The sequence below is a fragment of the Schistocerca nitens genome, chromosome 2 (assembly GCF_023898315.1).
Source record: "Schistocerca nitens isolate TAMUIC-IGC-003100 chromosome 2, iqSchNite1.1, whole genome shotgun sequence".
In the NCBI taxonomy this organism is placed as follows: Eukaryota; Metazoa; Arthropoda; class Insecta; order Orthoptera; family Acrididae; genus Schistocerca; species Schistocerca nitens.
Genome location: NC_064615.1, coordinates 1,167,810,197 through 1,167,835,169, shown reverse-complemented (window position 1 = coordinate 1,167,835,169; position 24,973 = coordinate 1,167,810,197).

Genomic DNA, 24,973 nt, shown 5'->3' with positions numbered 1-24,973 from the left:
GATGGCGCCAAGGTCCCAGATGCAGTCCGTAACCTGGCCAAAGATGCTGGTTGCTGCCCAGTCACCAAATGCTGCCTTGAGACGAGAGGGAACGCCAGAGACCTCTGCCAACGCTTCTGCCACTTCATGTGCTGAGTGAGAGGCCATTCCACTCTGGCGCAAATTGCTGTTGTTCAGTCCTACCAGTCACAGTTTGTGTGAGTGCGTAAGTGCCATCTTCTCAATTCGTGTGACATTTTCAATTGTAAGATTTGTCTCACCAGGGATCCTTGTGGAGGGAGGGATACCTTTCTGTAATATCATTATGTAATATCTTTTAGTGTTTTTGTTTGTATCAATTGAACTGTCTTGATTGTGAGATAAATTTGTCTGCACATTTACTAATGCTCTGATTATGTGCTTGTATTTGTTTTCATGTCGCAGAAGATAATACACAAATTACACAACGTAGGTAATAAAACAAACAGATTGCACATGTGACTTCCTTGTTAATTAAGAATTTGAGAATGTATGTGTTTGATGATTAAGACCAAATGAGTGATAGAGCAGGGGTGAATCAATGAGCAGTGAACAGTTCGTACTCCAGGACACTGTAAATGATTAGTGACATTAGACGTCTCTGACCTCAGTATATGGTGTGAATGGGTATATTTATTTGCTGCAAGGCTTTTTAACCACTTATCAAATGTTTATTGGAAGTCTGTGAAGTAAAAATGACCCCTGGGTCTAACATAATTCATACCACTCACAGCGAAGTTTATATGTACTCTTCCGGCTGATGTGACCGAGCAGTTCTAGGCGCTTCTGTGCAGAGTCATGCTGCTGCTACGGTCACAGGTTCGAATCCTAAGTTGGGCATGGAGGTGTGTGATGTCCTTAGGTTAGTTAGGTTCAAGTAGTTTTAAGTCTAGGGGACTGATGACCTCAGATGTTAAGTCCCACAGTGCTTAGAGCAATTTGAACCATTTTATATGTACTCTTGTTGGCTTGCAGCTTCATGTGAGTGAATGACCCCTGGAATGAATTAGGTCAAGCTAGGATGTGTTTTAGCCACGATCAATCCTGATTGGCACAGTTACCTTTTTCACGTATATATCGGTTATCAGGATGAGATTCTCCTACTATTTTCAATGATTTCAGTTGGTTCGTGTAACGGTATTGAAGTGAGACACTACCCATGCAGAAATCAACGCTAGGTAGAGGGCAGTGAGAGAGGACAAGTTACTCTATCACCTATTTTTCTTATATGGAAAATTAGTAAAGATTATATTACAACCTGACACACCTTGAGCCAGACTCTAGAAAGTTAACGACCTGAGCAGACGCTGATGGAGCCTGGTAGGGCGCTAAAAGCATGAGGTACTTTTATGGTCCTTAGCTCATAGAAACGGTATGTTTGGAGTTGGAAGCAATTGGTGGCGAGCCCATCCTTCAGTAAATCTTGCTGGACAGGCCTACAGCCGTACAGGGCAGACGGGGAACCCCGTTGTGGAGACAGGTCTCCAGCTGAACAATGACGCTATGTCTGCATTGGCGCCAGTCGAAGGCTGGGCAGGCGGTCACGGACTGAAGGGACACGTCTACAGAGTGGAGTTGTAAGTCAGACATTGTGTGCAGTGCCACGCATAATAAAATTTCACAAGTTTTCGTGTTTGCCTATACTGCAAACAGGCCTGTGATCCATTTCCATTGGCCGCCTCGGTTGCATAAGAAACTCCGGCGTCTCAGAAACGTTTAGAGCTAGAATCTTTGTTACACCTCACAGCTAGGAGTAGCAAGCTCCAAGGCACAAGCGATTTACATCTTTAAGATTATATCTGTTCACTTGTTGCCGTGGGAAGCGACGCGACGTAGGAGAAAAACTCCCTCCTCTGCGGAAACTTAAAAAAAAGCCAGTAATTGGTCGTTTCTTTTTCCAGAGACTCAGGTTTCGTAGCTCTTTCCCTGGTTCGACAGGAGTTTGTGCTGTCGTGTGGGAGGGGAGATTTAGTGCCTCTAGAGGCCTATGATTAACTCAAGATGGCGAGAAGGCTATGTCGTTCGTGCACTTTGTGGGAAAACGGATTTTTTAATTATTTTTTTATTTTATTTTATTTTTCTGAAGAGGTGCGTGGCTCTTGGGCGCTGGTATTTGGTCTGGTAAGTAGATTTCTGGTCGATGCTCTGGCATGTGTGGTTGGTGCTTGGGACCTGTCCTGAGACGGACCTCACTTGCGAGTAGCTTAGACTGCTGAGCCTGTGGTAAATTTCTTACTGCACCGACAATGTGACTTCAAACGTTGCCGAGGTCACACTTGTGTGTGTTACACTCTGAAATGTACTGTGATTTCAGGGCTCTGATGGAGAGTAAATTGCGATCCGTCTGCCTGATCGCTAGACCGTGAGATTTTTTTGCATTTCTTTCGTGGCCGCGATCGATTCGGAGGAGCCGCCTCACGTCTATACGCCGCCGCACACATCTCGACAGCTACAAGTTACATCGCTGTACGAAGCAAACGGGTTAACGTACTGCTGCTCCGGCCATGTCAGAGCGTACAGACCTCAATCGCCACTTGCTCTCAGCTGCACCTATATTGAGAAACCTGTAGATTATCAATCAAACTCTGCTCAGCGTCAGATCAATTCAAATTGCGTTATCCACATTTTTAGGGCCACAGTACTTGACTCACTTCTGCGACCCAGTTTACTTGCCCACTGTGGTTTTAAACCAACTGTTAGTTGTTTACGGTATACAATAAAAACTTGTTTAGAGTAGTTTATGTCTGTCTTTGTTTTGGAAAAAAATGTTGTTAGTAAATTTTGCATACATTCTCAATCATTTTGATATAGTCCAAACAGTGTTACCTTTTATAAGAATGACCTTCATAGCGGCAACACGGCTTACCGCGAATGGTCGTTGGAACTTCGATATCGGAACTATTGTGAAAGAAATACGCTAGTCGTGTGGTGTCAATTCTGCGACAGTTAAAGTCGTACTAAGGCAGGCAGCCGGCTACTGTGGTGGAGTAGGTCTATCCAGGCGGAGGTCGTCCGTGCCTGGTGAGGAGGTAAGCCGTTACACAAAGGGAGCAGGTACTGTGTGCAGATTTCACTGATAACTGGTTGGGCGAAAATTTCACTGGGTGTAGTTTTCATGGATTCCAGTCGTCAAGGTAACCTACGGGAGGGACGTCTGCCTGTGAATAGCGTGAACGTTGCTCTGTGTGGTATCGTACATAAACTGCTTATGAGATGGATGTTGGGAACCATTCCATAATTTTTCTAAACGAGCGTTGGAAACGGAGTAGAAGCCAAACCCCAGGCTGCTGGATGTACCAGGCCACTGTCGTTAACCCGTTGCGAGGATTCGATTAACATCTGTCTGTCTCTCAAGGTAGCACGCTGCGCGTTACGTTATACGAACAGGTCGCCGTTTATTCCGTCGTTTATTTCTGCATTCCTGTCTTTTCCGAACATTTTTGTACTTCCTTCTTTCGCCGATCGATTGAAGTTTTAAAGGTAGATTTGCATCCTGAGCAAAGTAATGAAATAAATAATTTCAGCCATAGATATAGTTCACGGCTGTATAAATATTGTATGCAGCCGCTGGAAACATTTGAAGATTTTTGATCGTCATAATATTGGCGAAAGAGGAAGAGTCACCTTTTGTTTTCTAGGTCTTGTCCACATTGGAAGTATGTGGCACACCGCCAATAATGCTATATTATTTGATTATTTTATTCACGAGCTGCAACCAAACGGCACTCGTAATTGCATAATTCAAATGACAATGTAAGTGTACTTTTAAATTGTGTTTTTATTTCAGAATATAATTATTACTAACCTATGTATGTTTTATTTTGTGTCTTTAGTCACTGTAAGATTGTTGGGTGACTTGACATGGCAAAAGGTTCCGTACTTTTCATCAAAAAGTCGTCTTCGGGTGCTGTCTCATAATGAAGTCCGATTTTAAATAAATCACACAGAGCATAAAACGGTTAAAAATACATGAACGGACCTTTAACGAAAATGTCATGCTCAAGCGCGGAGATGTTGTATAAATTTGCTTAAACTGATTAATTCTTTGTATAGTCTCGATCCAGTTACGTCTGAGCCAAACAAATAAAAAAAATTAATTAAAAAGTATTTGTTCATACCAACAGTTTCAGCTTGACTGTGCCTATATCGGTCCGTCCAACTTATTAAAGGAGCCCACTCATTTCTAACTGAGCTGGTTAATGTGATATTCATTATTGCAGCATCTACAGACATGGCAAACTTCGTATGCACCTCATCAAGTCAGAAAACTTTAGTATACAACTTATTTATACATGTTTATTCGGCACGAATCTCTTAAGCTCCACCCTGTTGTTCATCATTACCAAATTGTGATGTAAGAGTCTACATCTGCCCCTGGGTACGCCTTCTAACACAATATCTTATTTCGCAATCTGTCTGGTTATTCCATGAGGAATCTTCCCACGTGTCCAAATATATTCCAGACCTTTTCCTTTCCTGTTCTATTATCAATATAATCGCTGTTACAAGCTGAAATTAACTGCAGAATTTAATTAGTATTTCTGCTCTCTCATTTTTGCTACCGAGACCACATTGTTCACCATAATTTCGTCTTCTATTCCTTCCCAAAATACGGCTGTCCAATCACATACGATTATTAGATTTCATCTTCCTAAATTGCACATCCAGTGTCCTCATAGACCCTGTTTCTTCCTAATCTACTTGTGTCGCCATGTATAGCTAAACTATTGTTGTTGCCGATGGTTTGATGTACTTTGTGATGGGAGTAGTCCTATTACTGAACGATTCATAGTCAGACCTTTCTGCCCTACATTCCTATTTAGGAGGAATGCTTCTCCGATACACCATTTTCTGCTGCTTTTGATTTTACCCTAATTTTATCTGGTGAGAAATATTTTCGTTTCACTTCACTTCACCGATCTTCTCCGTATTTAACTGAGCCTTTGCAATCCCCTTTCAGGTTTTCTGGTTGCCGTACCACATTCGAACACTTGGTATTCCTCCCTCCGACTCGTAGAATGTTACTTCATCTCTCCCTCTCTAATACATGGCTGGGAGAGTAATTCGGGATATTTTGCCAATGGAGAGATCATTATGACACTTTCTTTTGTAGGGCACATGTTCTGTGGATACGCCCAATGTATCTATAATGCAGTTGTCTCCATTGTCTTCTGCATCCTCACGCGTCCATTACGGCGAATTCTCACGACTTATAAGGGCGACGTCCGTGCCTAAGGGTACCAGGTCTCTTTCCGCTCTTCCGCCGACAAAGCTGTTGGCAGAAGCGAGGGTGACACCTTATGCCGGCACCTTCTGTTATTGCTGATAATTTTTATCCAAATCTTAATTATTAGTTGGTGGAACCCCGGGTTGCAGAATATTTTCATAATTATTCAAAGCTTCTGCCTCCAGAAGACTATAGCAAGTGGAAATTTGTCTAAAATCGCTCGAAATTAGGAGATAATCGGAGTGTCTTAAGTTTAAAGCATCCTTGGTCTGGTTTCATACATTGAGGATTATACTCGAAAAATCATCCCTTTAATTCTTCAGTCGCTTTTATTTTAAACACTAATATGCTTTTCACTGGTAACTCAATCATCATCAGGGAAATGAAAGCGGTGTGTCGGACAGAGACCTGAACTTGGGGCCTTTGCGTTTTGCGGGTAAGTGTTCTACCGACTGAGCTACCCAAGCAAAACTCACTACCCTTCCTCACGGCTTTACTTGCGGCAGTACCTCGTCTCAAGCATTCCAAATTTCCAGAAATTCTCTGCGCAACTTGCAAGAATAGCACTCCTGGAACAAAGGATATTACGGAGACGTGGCTTAGCCGCAGCCTGTGGGATGTTTCGGGAATGAAGTTTGCGCTCTGTAGCGGGGTCTGCGCTGATAGGAAATTTCTTGGCAGATTAGTCGGTAGAGTACTTCCCCGTGAAAGGTAAAGGTCCCTAGTTCGAGTCTCGGTCCGCACACACAGTTTTAATCTGTCAGAAAGTTTCTTACCAGCGCATACTCTGCTGCAGAGTAAAAATTTCATTCTGAATATTAAACTAATTTTACATTTACTTGCTACATGCAGATGCACTGAAAAGTTTGTACTCATTGCGTATACGGAAGGATACACTTGCTATGTCAGCATAGCACACAGCGTTTCAAGATAACTGTATTATGCTGGTCTTACAACGCAAAGACGTAAAGTTTCACAAAGAGTCTGTACATTATCTAGAGATACAGCAGAGGTACTATATTACTGTGATGTAGCTTTTAGTTCTGCATGAAGTACTTTAATTTCAAATGAATCTGTACGTTTTGGCTGGCTTATATTATTACATATTGTAATCTAATTACAACCGTTATTGCTGTGGTAATCACAAGCAGAATTATTTGTCTTTATAAACACTAGTTACAGGTTACAGACGATATACTAAAATATATGAGAGATATTTTTAAACACGTTTATCGAGTTGAATTAAGTTTTTCCATTTAAGAAATTTGTCCAGTCTATTTATTGTGCTTCACAATCTCTGTATTCGACGTCTAAGATGGCAGATGTTGAGGAAACAAGCGTTCGTTTTAAACGCTCACATTTGTCATCAGAGGCCATGAGCCTCCAGTTCAAGGGGTGTACCTTAAGCTGCTGACAGCCATCTGATCCGAAGGGCGCATGAGACGCAAACACGTGGTGGAATTTCGTCCTCCCAAGAGAAGTCACATCCACACGGATGGAACAAAATCAGTACCAAGCCGGAGCACAGCAGAATTTCCTTTAAATAACCAATAGCAAATCTTGATAGACTACGTAAATGCCTCTTGCTTGTGAATGCACAGTAACACTTGCGAAATGATCTCTTTGTTAATTAACTTCTAATACCCACGGCCTCTGCCCCTCTTGTATGTTAGGAGGGCTTGCTGAAAAGCAATGCCTCCGAATTTTTTTTATGAGAATTCTCAAAGCTTTTTAAATAAAACGGATGGAACGAATTCTACCTCTTTATTCTCTTACGATTCTGCCTCTTTATTTTTCACCTCCATATATTTACAGCCCTCAGCCGCTAGAGGGCACCGAATTGTGGCCTGTACCATGGCGATGTGCAGTTTAACTACACTCCTGGAAATTGAAATAAGAACACCGTGAATTCATTGTCCCAGGAAGGGGAAACTTTATTGACACATTCCTGGGGTCAGATACATCACATGATCACACTGACAGAACCACAGGCACATAGACACAGGCAACAGAGCACGCACAATGTCGGCACTAGTACAGTGTATATCCACCTTTCGCAGCAATGCAGGCTGCTATCCTCCCATGGAGACGATCGTAGAGATGCTGGATGTAGTCCTGTGGAACGGCTTGCCATGCCATTTCCACCTGGCACCTCAGTTGGACCAGCGTTCGTGCTGGACGTGCAGACCGCGTGAGACGACGCTTCATCCAGTCCCAAACATGCTCAATGGGGGACAGATCCGGAGATCTTGCTGGCCAGGGTAGTTGACTTACACCTTCTAGAGCACGTTGGGTGGCACGGGATACATGCGGACGTGCATTGTCCTGTTGGAACAACAAGTTCCCTTGCCGGTCTAGGAATGCTAGAACGATGGGTTCGATGACGGTTTGGATGTACCGTGCACTATTCAGTGTCCCCTCGACGATCACCAGTGGTGTACGGCCAGTGTAGGAGATCGCTCCCCACACCATGATGCCGGGTGTTGGCCCTGTGTGCCTCGGTCGTATGCAGTCCTGATTGTGGCGCTCACCTGCACGGCGCCAAACACGCATACGACCATCATTGGCACCAAGGCAGAAGCGACTCTCATCGCTGAAGACGACACGTCTCCATTCGTCCCTCCATTCACGCCTGTCGCGACACCACTGGAGGCGGGCTGCACGATGTTGGGGCGTGAGCGGAAGACGGCCTAACGGTGTGCGGGACCGTAGCCCAGCTTCATGGAGACGGTTGCGAATGGTCCTCGCCGATACCCCAGGAGCAACAGTGTCCCTAATTTGCTGGGAAGTGGCGGCGCGGTCCCCTACGGCACTGCGTAGGATCCTACGGTCTTGGCGTGCATCCGTGCGTCGCTGCGGTCCGGTCCCAGGTCGACGGGCACGTGCACCTTCCGCCGACCACTGGCGACAACATCGATGTACTGTGGAGACCTCACGCCCCACGTGTTGAGCAATTCGGCGGTACGTCCACCCGGCCTCCCGCATGCCCACTATACGCCCTCGCTCAAAGTCCGTCAACTGCACATACGGTTCACGTCCACGCTGTCGCGGCATGCTACCAGTGTTAAAGACTGCGATGGAGCTCCGTATGCCACGGCAAACTGGCTGACACTGACGGCGGCGGTGCACAAATGCTGCGCAGCTAGCGCCATTCGACGGCCAACACCGCGGTTCCTGGTGTGTCCGCTGTGCCGTGCGTGTGATCATTGCTTGTACAGCCCTCTCGCAGTGTCCGGAGCAAGTATGGTGGGTCTGACACACCGGTGTCAATGTGTTCTTTTTTCCATTTCCAGGAGTGTATGTTCGTGCGGGAGAGACATCGTGCTGTAATCCCTCAGGAAACTGAAACACGAATTCGAATTCGACCATTCGTGGGGCACCCTGTCCTGAAACATGACAGTACCAGACCACACACGGGGGCTACGACATCTGCAACAATTTGATGCTGGGGATTCGCCGCCATCGATCATCCTCCATACAGTTCAGACTTTTCCCCATCCAATTTCCACCTGTTTTCAGAACCCAAAGAACAGCTTCGAGGACTTTACTCTGATAGTGATGCAGCGGTGCAAGCAGAGGTAACGTTATGGCTCCGTCAACGAAGTCGAACGTTCCATAATGATGTTATCAACTACCTGGTCTCTCGTTGGAAGGAATACGTCCGTGGCCAGGGTGTGTTGAGAAATAATTATGCAGACACGAAAAATAAGGATGTAGATTGCCAATAACGTTTGTTTTGAAACTTCCTGGCAGACTAAAACTGTGTGCCGGACCGAGACTCGAATTCGGGGTCTCTGCCTTTCGCGGGCAAGTGCTCTGCCAACTGAGCTACCAAAACGCGGCTCACGACCCGTCCTCACAGCTTCAATTCTGCGAGTACCTCGTCTCCTACCTTCCAAACTTCACAGAGGCTCTTCTGCGAAGAGAAGAGCTTCTGAATCAGATGATTGTTCATAAAGTTGTGTATCGGCGAAAAGTTCTGAGAAATGTTCTGTGACGAATGAACAGTTCTGGTTCCACAGATAAAAGCAAAATTTACGCGTGCAATGGCGGCAATTCTGTAGATATCTACAATTTTAACTGAAGGTATGACCTGATCAGCCATCAACGGCATCGACCAAGAAAGGAGGTCATAGAAGGTGAAATTCCTGGTTAAATATGTGCGACGAGGCAATCTAAGGTTTATGTCACGAATTTCGAGACACAATATACACAAGGTGTGTCAAAAAATGCAGTAGGACTAAGTGTAAATTTCACCTCCTTCAGAAGGAGTGTGGCGATGAGCACGACAACAGTTAACATTACGATGAAGATGACATCGCTGAAGACGACTGTTGTTCACTTATAAATAAGAAACTGGTGAAGAAGTGAGAAACTGAAACCGTAACATGCCACGGAAGACATACAAAAAGAGTCTCAGTTATAGTGTGAAGTATTGATTCTAAGGCGCTTTCATATTCGGAAAAGGATTGATGATTACTTAGAGAGTCCTGGTTTGGTCACTAATAATTGGAATTTTTCTGGAAATGATGTATTATAAATACAGAAATTTAACAAAATAAATTACATTACTACTCGTACTTTATTTTCTTTTTCAAGATCGTATGTAAATGCTTCCGTAGAACTGAATTGCTCCGAGCGTATTTAGTTCCCAAAATGAAAAAAAAAAAACTGTACGACAAGTTAAATATGTCCATTAAATACCTTACTATGCTGAGGCTACTGTGTAACTTCCTCTAGTTTATTTTTAATAATGAACCTTTACTTTCCCCCAAGGCTGTCCGTTATTGGAAGTTTTCACCGTACATGCTAAAAAAATATCTTTATTTGATATACTGTTGTCTGTGTATTTCAGAATTTGTGTCTGTGATGTTCACAGTATAGATTTTAGAGCTCAGTTTTAAAAATGTTTCGCGCTTCTGTTCTCGTTAAAATATCAGACTCAATGTTTATTTGAATTTTTCCTGTGGAAAGTAAAACTCGTTACAATGACATGTGTCCAGTCGACGCATAAATCCTACCCAGCTGTATGGAGCTGCGGCCAAGTGCTTTCATGAGTCATCTTTCTCCCCTCCCCCCCTCCCCACTCCTCCCCTTCCCACCCTCCTTCCTCGTCACGCATACAGATTAAAAAGGTCTTGGAGACTGTCTGTGCGACATCTGACTGCCCCAATTTCTTAGCCCTGGGTTGCGTCTCCAATATTAATATTTCCACCTCAATGCGCGGTTCGCGACTCTTGCAACAAGCCCCAGAGTTCGTGCTGTGCTTGAAAAATTTCAACTTAATTGCTGTTTTAAAAAAGTTAGCCTTCATTCTCAGTGGAATGGGGAAAAAATTCATCAGTTTTAAATGCTGGACGAGTAAGGTTCAACGAGCTACAATTATGAATACTCTGATACAGCTGCGTAAATATAGCACCGCTGCTACTCACTTTAGCCGTTACTGGGATTTAGCGGTTTTCCAGATTTCGTGACCACATTGATACATACGTAGGAAGAAGAAATGAAGTACCATTAGGCAGCTGATAGCGTCTCTTCTTGGGCATTTCTCGTCTTAGACTGCTCCTGATATACCCCCTTGTTCTAGTTTTATTTGTGATATTGCCGAGTAATAATTATCTCTATCCTGTAAATGCCCCTATGTCTGTTCTTTAATATCCTGAGTTTTAAGAGTCGAAGCACTTGAAAGGGGACAGTAAAAACAGAAAAAAGAATAAATGTGATGAATAAATAGTGGTTCAGGGAGCAGAATCTAAAAACTTCAGTGTTTCCCGAAGGTTATGGTTGTTACAGGAAGATATACTTCTTATTCCCTGTACCTTCATAGAAGGGATAAAGACGAGATAGCAAATAGGGGGGGGGGGGGGGGGGTATCAGCAAACGAAGACAAATCCCTGGGGTTACTGGGGTCAGCATCCGTTTCATGTCAAATTTAGAATTCATACACATAGTATTAGATCAAATTAAACTGACACAATCTCTCAGTTCATCTTATAGGAGTAGAGGGAAAGATCAATTTAACCTGCTGTATTACCACATTAGGGGTTTAAAAAAACCTGTTGTTAACTTGTTTGGAAGAACTTAATGGTGGGAACACCAATAACCACAAGGATATAAAATCTTAATGTAAGTTGTACTAAGTTAGACGTATATTCAAGTAGATCCAACATGGATAAAGAAGGAGTAGTCATATTCGCAAAAAGTAATATAAACATAAAAATATAGAAGCATACGCTCGTGAGATAATATTGAGAGATGTAATACTTTGTTACTTTATGCAGATCACCACTGGGTAACTGGGAAATTTTCATGAAAAACATGTTCCTTTGTGCTATTTGTGAGACAGAAAGGAGTTATTAATTCGTTGTAATTTTAATGAAAGTTTCTTGAAGGAATGTGACATATAATGTGATTTAGAGGTACTGTCAACCATTTACAGTTTAGTATCAGTCACAAATTTCCCTACATGAGTTGCTCAAGACGGTAATATCTGTTTTTTTGATAATGCATTCGTGCAGCAAGTGCAAATTAAAAAACTCATGCCTATTCTCTAGTAAACTGATCGTCAGGTGAAAATGTGCAGTTTGGTGTATTATATAACGTAGTTCAACGTTTAGCTCAACACACGCAAAGAAAACTGTGTGGCAAGTTAACAACAAGACTATTGAATATTTTAAAGAAAGCTTATAAAATACATATAGAGACGGAGTTTACAAAGAACCTAATGATACATCCAAATTCAACATATTTCTTAATAATATTCCGAAAAATCCAAACAAATGGAATGTTGGGGAGTCTTTACAGAAACCTTGGATTGCTACAGATCTCTCCACAATCATACAGAGACATGTAAAAAATAACCTAAGCAAATATGATTTAGAGATATTTTTACACTATAAGCAGTACTGTAACATATTCAGAAGTAAAAAATTCTAGGTGTATGTACATTTAGTCTGAAGTTAACTTACCAGGAAATGAAGATAGATCAGTATGGAACATTTTTAAAAGAGAGACAATAAAAGAATACGTAGACTATGACTATTTCTGTTACAGAGAATGGTATTCTTGCCAAGGACAGTTCATGAGTAGGAGCTATTTTCAGTAACTGCTTTGTAAAAATAGGAGAGAAAATTAATAGAAGTAGTTCACAAGAGAAAGCAAAACAGCACACAAAAGAAGCGAAGCAAAGGACATTTAGTGAAATAAAAGGTAATCTCATATCCCACCTGAGACAAGGAAGATCGTCATGACTGTAAATAATTAAAGTTTATATGAACTGAATAATACCTCCAACCAGACACTAAAAAGTTATAAGAGAATGAAACACCTACAGTCGTCCTTGTGATATCATTTATTGTGTAGCTACCAGTTTCGGCGCTTCAGTGCACCCTATTCAGACCTTAGCGCCGGAACTGGTAGCTCCACAATAAATGACATCAAATGGACGACTGTATGAGTTTCATTCTCTTGCAATAGTGAACAGCCGTTCCCCTAGACCTCCATTCACAAGGATGGACATACAAGATATAAAAAGTTGTGGTGCTAAAATACGTAATGTTATCAGTCACTTACGTAATGCGTCGTTATTTCGGAGCGTTTTCCCAAACAGACTGAAATATGCCATTTTCAGGCCTCTATATAAGAAGGCTAAGTCCACAAGTGTCAATAACTGCCGCCTATTGTCGCTCCTTAGATCATTTACGAACATTTTTGAGGAGATAATAGATAAACTCTAGGGTTGTCGCTCATCACTAAAGTAATAGAATACTTAATAACAGTTTCATTTCAAAAGGAATCCCTACGGATTCAGCCATGTTTACATTTACTGAGCAAATAAAAAAAAACTTTTAAATGATAAACTGTCAACAGCTGGGATTTTCTATGAATGATACAAGGCATTTGATAGTATCAAACGTAATATTGTGTTGGAGAATTTAAGTGTTTTTGGGAATACTTAGTTTGGAACGTGCCTGGTTTTCTTCTTTTACAAGAAACAGAATGCTAAATGATACCATCCCCAGTAATACAAAAAGGGACGCCACATCATCTGCATGGGGAGAAATTAGAATAAGAGTTAACAGGGCTCGATTATACGCCCACTACTGTTCTTGCTTTATGTTAATAGTCTCAAAGAGGCGGAATTAGTCCTGTTTACAGATGATACAAGTATTTATGTGGAGCTGAGCTCTTAAGCGTCAATAAGAGAAAATATTAATTGTTTGTTTTTGAAAGTAACTGAGTGGTTATCGCATATGGACTAGCTTCGAACTTTGAAAAAGCACGTCACATCCAGTTTTGTACCGTCAAACATATTCCACATCCTACTATCCGAGTACATGACCAATAAATAGTAAACAGGGTAGAAAACTCTAAGAAAACTTAAACCGGGGAAATAATAGAGCAGGCCTGTTAGAACTTTAAGATTGGATTACTTTTGACATGAGAAATATTGCCAGCTTTGATGAGACACAATTCAATAAGTTAATACAGTTTGCATACTTTCATTCAGTGATGTATTCTGTATTATGTATTATCCTGTATTATGTAGGCAGAAGCAATTCATTATACAAAAAAGTAATTCGAATTGCGCTTTGGGTTCAAACACACAAAACTTGCAGCCGTCTCTCTATGCAGCAGCAAATACTGACAATAGTTTCACAGTACATCTATCCACTTATCAGCTTTTTTATCAGGAAACCGTCTGCGTTTGAGAGTAATGGAGATATTCATATGTACTACACTCGAAGGGAAAACGATCTGTATTACTCTTCAATGTATCTAGCTGTGGCACGGAAAGGAGTGAGATATTCAGCTGTAAAATTCTTTGACACACGACTCTAGGAAACAAAATATCTGACAAATAGCAGGTATATTTTCAAATAAAGATCAAAAATATTTATTCATAAACCTCTGCAACATAGACGAATTCCTGATAGAAGAAATTAGTCGCTTATACTGAAGTAACCTGTGAATGGCAACCATGTCGCCATGTTTATGTGTGAGTGTGTGTAGTTTTTGTCATTTCTGTTGACACGTTCCAAGTCGTAAAGTATATGGTGAGTATGATTTATCGCACACACAACTAAGTTATTAAATAACTCTGCAGGTTTTCCTGTGACTTCTCTGTATGTGATAGCATCATCCACGAAGACCGCCATAGAACTTACGACGTAATGCACTTGGTCTTTTACATATATGAGAAAAGTAATGGCACCGTAACAGCCCTTTAGGACCGACCCGAAGTTATTTTAACATTTTAACGTCTGAAGATTTCACTCCATTAAGAATAGCTGTTTCATCAATCATTCCTTCCCTTCCTGCCATTCACACATTACATTAACTTGTAAATCACCTTTTTCCTTTAATAAAGATTACTATAACTTTATTTGAAAGACACGTAAAGCTACCTTGTCAGTAAGATCTAATCATTTTGCCGAAAAGCGTTACAGCACACAATTCAGTACGTTTTTGCACCGCTTAACGCTGTGCTACGCCGCAAACGGAACACTTTGTGCCATGTCTAAAATTTTCCCGGAATGAGATAAAATGTTTTATTATGTGATTTTCTCCTATATTTTATGGCTACCATTTTTAATTCTACTCGAGTTGCTTTAAATTTTTGTGCATATGGACAAGTGACTATGTTTTTTTCCCTTCGTATGAGTTGACAAACGCTCCTTTCGACTAAACAAGTAATAATAGTTGTTTCATATGTTGTATTTTGAGTATGTTATACCTGATAAGTTATTTCAGACGGTTAGTTTAAGTTCGCTAGATGGCCGAAATTGCGCAGTAACGGCGAACGCAACATAAAAGGACATCTTAATTCATTCGGTTATATCCATCATACTGGTATCGTTCAGAAACCATGGCAAATTTAGTCTGGGAATCCGGACGGGAAATTCATCCGTGCTCTGACAGAGAACGCAATCACAAAGGCCGTCTAACCGCTGCCCATGTTAACCGCTACTGCAGTGTGGTCTGTGTGTGCCAGAGTTGGAATTTGTGGGGTACGTACTCGGCGAAGGACGAACGTTCGACAGGCATCCCGTTGCCGGTGGTAACCCTGTTTGTGCGGTCGCAAACACAGTTCGCTACGCCCACGCTCGAGCGTGGTTTCAAGTGAATTTCACCCTCCAGGCACGCACACTCACTGACAGAGGAACTGTCCGCCGATGCGCTACGCGATTGGCGACCCAAGCACTGGTCTGCACATTTCCATGTCAGGGTGCGCAGACGGAGGGGTTGGGGCGCCTGGCAGCGAGGCTGAAGCGACAACAGCGGCTGCACCGTACAACCGCAGCCTGCTGTTATGGGACCCTCTACGTCACTGCCCTGAACTATGTACTTGCCTATGCTTTGTATTAACACACGTAGAGAAGCTGGGACGCTACACAAACCCTACGTCTTTTGACCACACGCTTGCAGGCCAACCTGGCATACACTCTAAGTCTACACTTGTTTCAAATTTCCAACGACCCATTTAGAGGGTGTCCACCTTCCCTGAAGTCTTGATTCTCTCCTGTCCTGATAGCCTGCTTACTACACTGCCTCTTTACAAAGTGTTCTGTTTCTTATAGTGCCCGTGCCGACCCCCAAAAATTTTGGTATCACATCATAGCAGGTGTTGACAGACGTGAAAATTACCGAACTATCAGTTTAATAAGTCACACTGCAAAATACTAACGCGAATTCTTTACAGACGAATAGAAAAACCGGTAGGAGTCGACCTCGGGGAAGATCAGTTTGGATTCCGTAGAAATGTTGGAACACGTGGGCAATACTGACCTTACGACTTATCTTAGAAGAAAGATTAAGGAAAGGTAAACCTACGTTTCTAGTATTTGTAGACTTAGAGAAAGCTTTTGACAATGTTAACTGGAATACTCTCTTTCAAATTCTAAAGGTGGCAGGGGTAAAATACTGGGAGCGAAAGGCTATTTACAATTTGTACAGAAACCAGATGGCAGTTATGAGAGTCGGGGGACATGGAAGGGAGCAGCGGTTGGGAATGGAGTGAGACAGGGTTGTAGCCTCTCCCCGATGTTATTCAATCTGTATATTGAGCAAACAGTGAAGGAAACAAAAGAAAAATTCGGAGTAGGTATTAAAATCCATCGAGAAGAAATAAAAACTTTGAGGTCGCCGATGACATTGTAATTCTGTCAGAGACAGCAAAGGACTTGGAAGAGCAGTAGAACGGAATGGACAGTGTCATGAAACGAGGATATAAGATGAACATCAACAAAAGCAAAACGAGGATAATGGAATGTAGTCGAATTAAGTCGGGTGATGCTGAGGGAATTAGATTAGGAAATGAGGCACTTAAAGTAGTAAAGGAGTTTTGCTATTTGGGGAGCAAAATAACTGATGATGGTCGAAGTAGAGACGATATAAAATGTAGAGTGGCAATGGCAAGGAAAGCGTTTCTGAAGAAGAGAAATTTGTTAACATCGAATATAGATTTAAGTGTCACGAAGTCGTTTCTGAAAATATTTGTATGGAGTGTAGCCATGTATGGAAGTGAAACATGGACGATAAAGAGTTTGGACAAGAAGAGAATAGAAGCTCTCCAAATGTCGTGCTACAGGGTAGATCACATAACTAATGGGGAGGTATTGAATAGAATTGGGGAGAAGAGGAGTTTGTGGCATAACATGGCTAGAAGAAGTGACCGGTTGGTAGGACATGTTCTGAGGCATCAAGAGATCAAATTTAGCATTGGAGGGCAGCGTGGAGGGTAAAAATCGTAGAGGGAGACCAAGAGATGAATACACTAAGCAGATTCAGAAGGATGTAGGTTGCAGTAAGTACTGGGAGCTGAAGAAGCTTGCATAGGATAGAGTAGCATGGAGAGTTGCATCAAAGCAGTCTCAGGACTGAAGACCACAACATCATAGCTTTCTCAGATGTGTGATTTTGCAATCGTAAGTCAATGATTTGTTGTTATTTTGTCATTAATAGAAATTTTACACCCAGGGCCGAGTCTTGAAATATTTTTATTTCCTCAATGGTCGGTTTCTGCAGAGGCTATGTGTCATAAACAGGTCCCCTGGAGTTAGTATTACTGTGCACGAATCGCACAACAATAAGGGGAGCACAGTAACTCCACTGGCAGACGTTACAAGAGGGACGTTGCGCATCACGGAGAGATTTACTGCTGAAATTTCTGGGGAGCATTTTTCAGGAGGAGTCAGACAACATATTACTTCCCTCCACATACACCTAGCGTATTGACCATGAGGAGAAAATTGGAGAAATTGGAGCCAATAGAGAGGCTTACTGACAATCATTCTACCCACGCACTATTCGCGAGTGGAATAGGGTTGGAGGACAGATATTGGTAACGAAAGTACCCTCGGCCACACACAATTAGGTGGCTAGAGGAGTGGGATGTACATCTACGTGTAACAGTACTTCCAGACGATCCTAAGATGACAGCTACACTCTCTGGAAACAGGTAAGTGAATTAAAAGTGTTTCAGGTCTCGACCTTGGCTGTAAAAAATTTTTAATGATGTATCTTGTGCAACTTTTATTTTGCCATTATTCGTTCTGCATATACGTCCATAGAATTTTGATCTCCTTATCATTATATAAGTGAGTAAAAAGTTAAGGAAAATTATATATTTTGACTTTACGCTTTCGTAAAATTCTCAAAAAGTAATAAAACTGAAATTGTACGATCTAACATGTAATATCACAAAATATATGACCTGATGTATAACGATCGAGAACAGGACTATACATGAGAAATAAATAACTAAAAAATAAAATCTGCTAGCTTTTCAACTATCAGGTAGAGTTCTGTATTGGACCTTACTCCATAATCTGGTTGACAGTCTCTTTTTGGCCCCAGTATTTTCCTTAGTAGTTTTCTTCAAGTTTCCGAGCTCTCCCTTTGTAGTCAGTTTAGCAGTTCCCGCTGCATACAGCATTTCTGGTCTGAGTGCTGTTTCATTGTGGTAGTTTTGTCTTCAGGATAAATTATATATGTTATTTTAAAGGCCATCTCCATTTTATGTATTCGAGTCTGTATTGCTGTCTTTTCCTTCATATTGTCTGATATACGTAGGTTCTCTTAGATAATTGAAACTATCAATTTTAGATATTGTGCTGTTATGTGCCATGTCATCTGCAAGTATTAGAGCATCTACAGTGATCACGTTTGGCTTTCCTCTTAGTAGAATACCCATATTATTTAGGGCCTTCCTCCATTGTCTAACCATTTGAAAGATCCCCCTTAAATTTTATTTTTGACGTGTTGGTAGAAGTGGTTACAATTACCACTGATTTTTCGTTATCTAGTCCAGACTCTTAAAATGTGTAGTAACATATTTATGTTAGAGAATGGAATGCTTTTTTAAAATCTACAAATATTAGTACATGTTTGAAGCTTCTGATTTTCCTAACTTCTAACGTGTGCTTTAAGTTTATGACTGTCTCCGATGGCTGCTTGATACTCCCCTAACTGTGGATCAAATATTATTTCAGATCCGCTTAAAAGTGACTTTCAAAGGACCTTATGGTCCTGTCAAGAGGGAGATATTAGAGTGTTTTCTACCCTTCTTATGAAGTGAATGTGTTAATGCAAATATCCGTTCAGATAAATCTTGCAAAGGCAGGAGCTGATCGAAGCTCAGCTGCAAACTCTAATGTCCATGTCAAAAACTCTATCAGTATCAGGAACTCAGTATTATGGAAAAAAGGAAAATCATGCATGTTTTATGCAACATGCATAAAAGAACTTTTAAACTCAAGACTCGTGGAATTGCCGTGAATTTCTCCTGGAAATTAACATACAGATAATGCTTCGTCGTTCGAGTGAAGAAATAATTAGGGAAGATCGACTGAATGAAGATAGCATTATGACCGAGCTGAATAAAACAAAATAAACAAAGTGAATCATCTTACACCGTGATTTACTGAGCTCTGCAGTCTGCAAGAAGACGGTTTACCTCAAAAACGAAATAACAGTTCTATCACGAATCTCCTTCGCTGCAAAGAAAGTAGGTGCACCAGTCCAACGACGTTCCACTTGCCGTTGACAGTCTTCGTTCTTTTTCACATGTTAGCATTAAGTTACTTTCTTGTCTGTTTATTCGTTATAAATTTTCCAATTGATTTTAAACTAACTTCCTGGAACTAGTGACTTGAAACTTTGCTGCAATATTAACTCGCTTCCTTGTCTGGCGAATCATGGTTGTTACTTTGTTTACCACTATCATTGAAGATAGACGTAAAATATCCCAAGAAAATCTGTTAACAAAGTTTCAAGAACGGTCCTTAACGTGGTGACTCTAGGAATGTAGTACAACACCCAACATATCGCTCACATAGGGGTCGTGCGAATAAGATTAGAATAATTGTTGCGGACACAAGGCACTCAGACAAGCACTCTTAGCGAGCTCCATACGTGAAAGGAACGGTAAGTAACTAGTAAGTAACTGGTAAGTAATTGGTAAGTAATTGGTAAAATGAGACGTACCCTCTGCCATGAATCTCACAGTGGTTTGCAGAATATACACTCCTGGAAATTGAAATAAGAACACCGTGAATTCATTGTCCGAGGAAGGGGAAACTTTATTGACACATTCCTGGGGTCAGATGCATCACATGATCACACTGACAGAACCACAGGCACATAGACACAGGCAACAGAGCATGCACAATGTCGGCACTAGTACAGTGTATATCCACCTTTCGCAGCAATGCAGGCTGCTATTCTCCCATGGAGACGATCGTAGAGATGCTGGATGTAGTCCTGTGGAACGGCTTGCCATGCCATTTCCACCTGGCGCCTCAGTTGGACCAGCGTTCGTGCTGGACGTGCAGACCGCGTGAGACGACGCTTCATCCAGTCCCAAACATGCTCAATGGGGGACAGATCCGGAGATCTTGCTGGCCAGGGTAGTTGACTTACACCTTCTAGAGCACGTTGGGTGGCACGGGATACATGCGGACGTGCATTGTCCTGTTGGAACAGCAAGTTCCCTTGCCGGTCTAGGAATGGTAGAACGATGGGTTCGATGACGGTTTGGATGTACCGTGCACTATTCAGTGTCCCCTCGACGATCACCAGTGGTGTACGGCCAGTGTAGGAGATCGCTCCCCACACCATGATGCCGGGTGTTGGCCCTGTGTGCCTCGGTCGTATGCAGTTCTGATTGTGGCGCTCACCTGCACGGCGCCAAACACGCATACGACCATCATTGGCACCAAGGCAGAAGCGACTCTCATCGCTGAAGACGACACGTCTCCATTCGTCCCTCCATTCACGCCTGTCGCGACACCACTGGAGGCGGGCTGCACGATGTTGGGGCGTGAGCGGAAGACGGCCTAACGGTGTGCGGGACCGTAGCCCAGCTTCATGGAGACGGTTGCGAATGGTCCTCGCCGATACCCCAGGAGCAACAGTGTCCCTAATTTGCTGGGAAGTGGCGGTGCGGTCCCCTACGGCACTGCGTAGGATCCTACGGTCTTGGCGTGCATCCGTGCGTCGCTGCGGTCCGGTCCCGGGTCGACGGGCACGTGCACCTTCCGCCGACCACTGGCGACAACATCGATGTACTGTGGAGACCTCACGCCCCACGTGTTGAGCAATTCGGCGGTACGTCCACCCGGCCTCCCGCATGCCCACTATACGCCCTCGCTCAAAGTCCGTCAACTGCACATACGGTTCACGTCCACGCTGTCGCGGCATGCTACCAGTGTTAAAGACTGCGATGGAGCTCCGTATGCCACGGCAAACTGGCTGACACTGACGGCGGCGGTGCACAAATGCTGCGCAGCTAGCGCCATTCGACGGCCAACACCGCGGTTCCTGGTGTGTCCGCTGTGCCGTGCGTGTGATCATTGCTTGTACAGCCCTCTCGCAGTGTCCGGAGCAAGTATGGTGGGTCTGACACACCGATGTCAATGTGTTCTTTTTTCCATTTCCAGGAGTGTAGATGTAGATGTAGATGACGTCAGATCATTTCCCGATTAGTCAGAGGCATCGTACTTTCAAAATAGCTCAGAACTCGACGAGAATAGAATATTAACCTGCTTTTATGTGTGGTGAGTGATTGAGGACACTTTGTGTACCACTGACTTTCTTTTCCTGTTTCCCTTGCGAATGTTTCCTGGTAAGAACGTTTGCTAGTAATTTCTTGCGTGAGCTAGTAATTCTCAAATTTTTAACCTTCGAGGTGTTTTCTTGAGATAGGAGGAAGCAATGTCTTTGTTGAAAAAATTTGGAATTTTTTTTGTGGTAAGATCCTATTTGACCAATCTGATGAGGTTATCGGTCCCTAGCATTACACACTGCTTAATCCAACTTAAACTAAGTTACGCTAAGGACAACACACAGAACCATACCCGAGGGAGGACTCGAACCTCCGACGGGGGAAGAAGCGCGAATTGTGGCAAAACGTCCTGCACCGCGCTGCTACCCCGCGCGGCCAATGTCTTGGCTAACTTGGGTGAAGTGAAACTGTAATAATCCTGAAATTTATCACTCGTCTCTGTTGTAATCTCATCAACATGTTTGAAATCGACTGAAAAATGTGACACAAAGACTAAAAAGTAGAAAATATTATTTAAATAAAAATCTTTTAATGTAACACGCCTTGAAACAAATTAAAAAAATATAAAATAGTTCATTCTAGTCCCACACAGATTCTTAACCCTATACAATTAGTCCCGAAAATTTGTGCTTGTAGATTTTTAATAGCTATAAAAATACTTGTAGAATTTAAGACGAAAAATGTAAGGCACATGCAATACGTAACTGATGCATTAATACTTCACATCCTTACTATTATCTATTGCATGCGCCCCATGCTTTTCCTTTTAAGTTCTACAAGTCTTTCGAAAGCCATTAAAAATTTCCAGTCAGAAATTTTCAGGACTGTCTCTATGGGGTTAGGAATCTATATGGGTCTTGGATAAATTATTTTATACATGTTATATTAAAAAGGTTTTTGTGTAAATAATTATTTGCAGTCTTGACTGCTTGCTCGAATCAATACTGTCGTAATTTAAGATTTTATTGTTAGTGCGTAATATTACAGACTGGGAAAATATTAAATAACGATAGTTCAAGGGGAGTTCCATGACGATTTTACAAATTATTTTCAAATATCAGAAACTATGGTTTCTAACGTCTACACACATACTGCTGACATTATAATTCCAATTTTCATACATAGTGTCCATTACAAGCGATAGTTCTTCCAGTCATCCAAGTTGCAAGTCTTTACATTCACTAACACTTTTTCTGGGTCACCAACTGTATAGTAATAAATTGACTTTTCTTATCATTTTCTTCCGTTATCAAGTGAACGCAGAACCATCTCTCTGATGCTTTTACCTTCCATGAATCCCAGTTTATCCTGAGCTTTCATCACTATTCTTTTGTCTATTATGCTACTCAGTATCTTCGAAACATCAGCTGTGAAGTTGATTGAAGCATAACTCTGATATTTATCTGTCGATGCGATGTGTGCGCAGAATGGATTATATACTTTACAGTACAGACTTAATTTGGTTGCCGAACCCACCAATGAATTAAAACCTGCGAAGCAATGCTACTCTCCCTTCTTTGATTCATGCCTTTCACGGAAGTTTCTCCATCTGGCACGTACAGGACCTTCATGTGTGCTGTCCATCTATCAGATATTTCCTCAACGGTAAGAAAAGAAATATGTCTTAATGTTGGTGCCTTCCGTTTTAGTTAGTCTGACTTTTGGGAATACGGGTTCTACCTGTGCCATTTCAATTCATTCACATTACTCCTGTATCCGCCGGCCGGTGTGGCAGTGCGGTTCTAGGCGCTACAGTCTGGAACCGAGCGACCGCTACGGTCGCAGGTTCGAAACCTGCCTTGGGCATGGGTGTGTGTGATGTCCTTAGGTTAGTTAGGTTTAATTAGTTCTAAGTATACATGCCGAGTTCAGGTATACATGTCGACGTCGCAAGCTGAAGATGAACAGATAGAGAAAGTGTATGAGGATATTGAAAGGGTAATGCAGTATGTAAAGGGGGACGAAAATCTAATAGTCATGGGCGACTGGAATGCAGTTGTAGGGGAAGGAGTAGAAGGAAAGGTTAAGGAGAATATGGGCTTGGGACGAGGAATGAAAGAGGAGAAAGACTAATTGAGTTCTGTAACAAGTTTCAGCTAGTAATAGCGAATACCCTGTTCAAGAATCACAAGAGGAGGAGGTATACTTGGAAAAGGCCGGGAGATACGGGAAGATTTCAATTAGATTACATCATGATCAGACAGAGATTCCGAAATCAGATACTGGATTTTAAGGCGTACCCAGGAGCAGATATAGACTCAGATCACAATATAGTAGTGATGAAGAGTAGACTGAAGTTCAAGACATTAGTCAGGAAGAATCAATACGCAAAGAAGTGGGATACGGAAGTACTAAGGAATGACGAGATACGTTTGAAGTTCTCTAACGCTATAGATACAGCATTAAGGAATAGCGCAGTAGGCAGTACAGTTGAAGAGGAATGGACATCTCTAAAAAGGGCCATCACAGAAGTTGGGAAGGAAAACATAGGTACAAAGAAGGTAGCTGCGAAGAAACCATGGGTAACAGAAGAATTACTTCAGTTGATTGATGAAAGGAGGAACTACAAACATGTTCCGGGAAAATCAGGAACACAGAAATACAAGTCGCTGAGGAATGAAATAAATAGGAAGTGCAGGGAAGCTAAGACGAAATGGCTGCAGGAAAAATGTGAAGACATCGAAAAAGATATGATTGTCGGAAGGACAGACTCTGCATACAGGAAAGTCAAAACAACCTTTGGTGACATTAAAAGCAACGGTGTTAACATTAAGAGTGCAACGGGAATTCCACTGTTAAATGCAGAGGAGAGAGCAGATAGGTGGAAAGAATACATTGAAAGCCTCTATGAGGGAGAAGATTTGTCTGATGTGATAGAAGAAGAAACAGGAGTCGATTTAGAAGAGATGGGGGATCCAGTATTAGAATCAGAATTTAAAAGAGCTTTGGAGGACTTACGGTCAATTAAGGCAGAAGGGATAGATAACATTCCATCAGAATTTCTAAAATCATTGGGGGAAGTGGCAACAAAACGACTATTCACGTTGGTGTGTAGAATATATGAGTCTGGCGACATACCATCTGACTTTCGGAAAAGAATCATCCACACAATTCCGAAGACGGCAAGAGCTGACAAGTGCGAGAATTATCGCACAATCAGCTTAACAGCTCATGCATCGAAGCTGCTTACAAGAATAATATACAGAAGAATGGAAAAGAAAATTGAGAATGCGCTGCGTGACGATCAGTTTGGCTTAGGGAAAAGTAAAAGGACGAGAGAGGCAACTCTGACGTTACGGCTAATAATGGAAGCAAGGTTAAAGAATAATCAAGACACTTTCATAGGATTTGTCGACCCGGAAAAAGCGTTCGACAATATAAAATGGTGCAAGCTGTTCGAGATTCTGAAAAAAGTAGGGGTAAGCTATAGGGAGAGACGGGTCATATACAATATGTACAACAACCAAGAGGGAATAATAAGAGTGGACGATCAAGAACGAAGTGCTCGTATAAAGAAGGGTGTAAGACAAGGCTGTAGCCTTTCGCCCCTACTCTTCAATCTGTACATCGAGGAAGCAATGATGGAAATAAAAGAAAGGTTCAGGAGTGGAATTAAAATACAAGGTGAAAGGATATCAATAATACGATTCGCTGATGACATT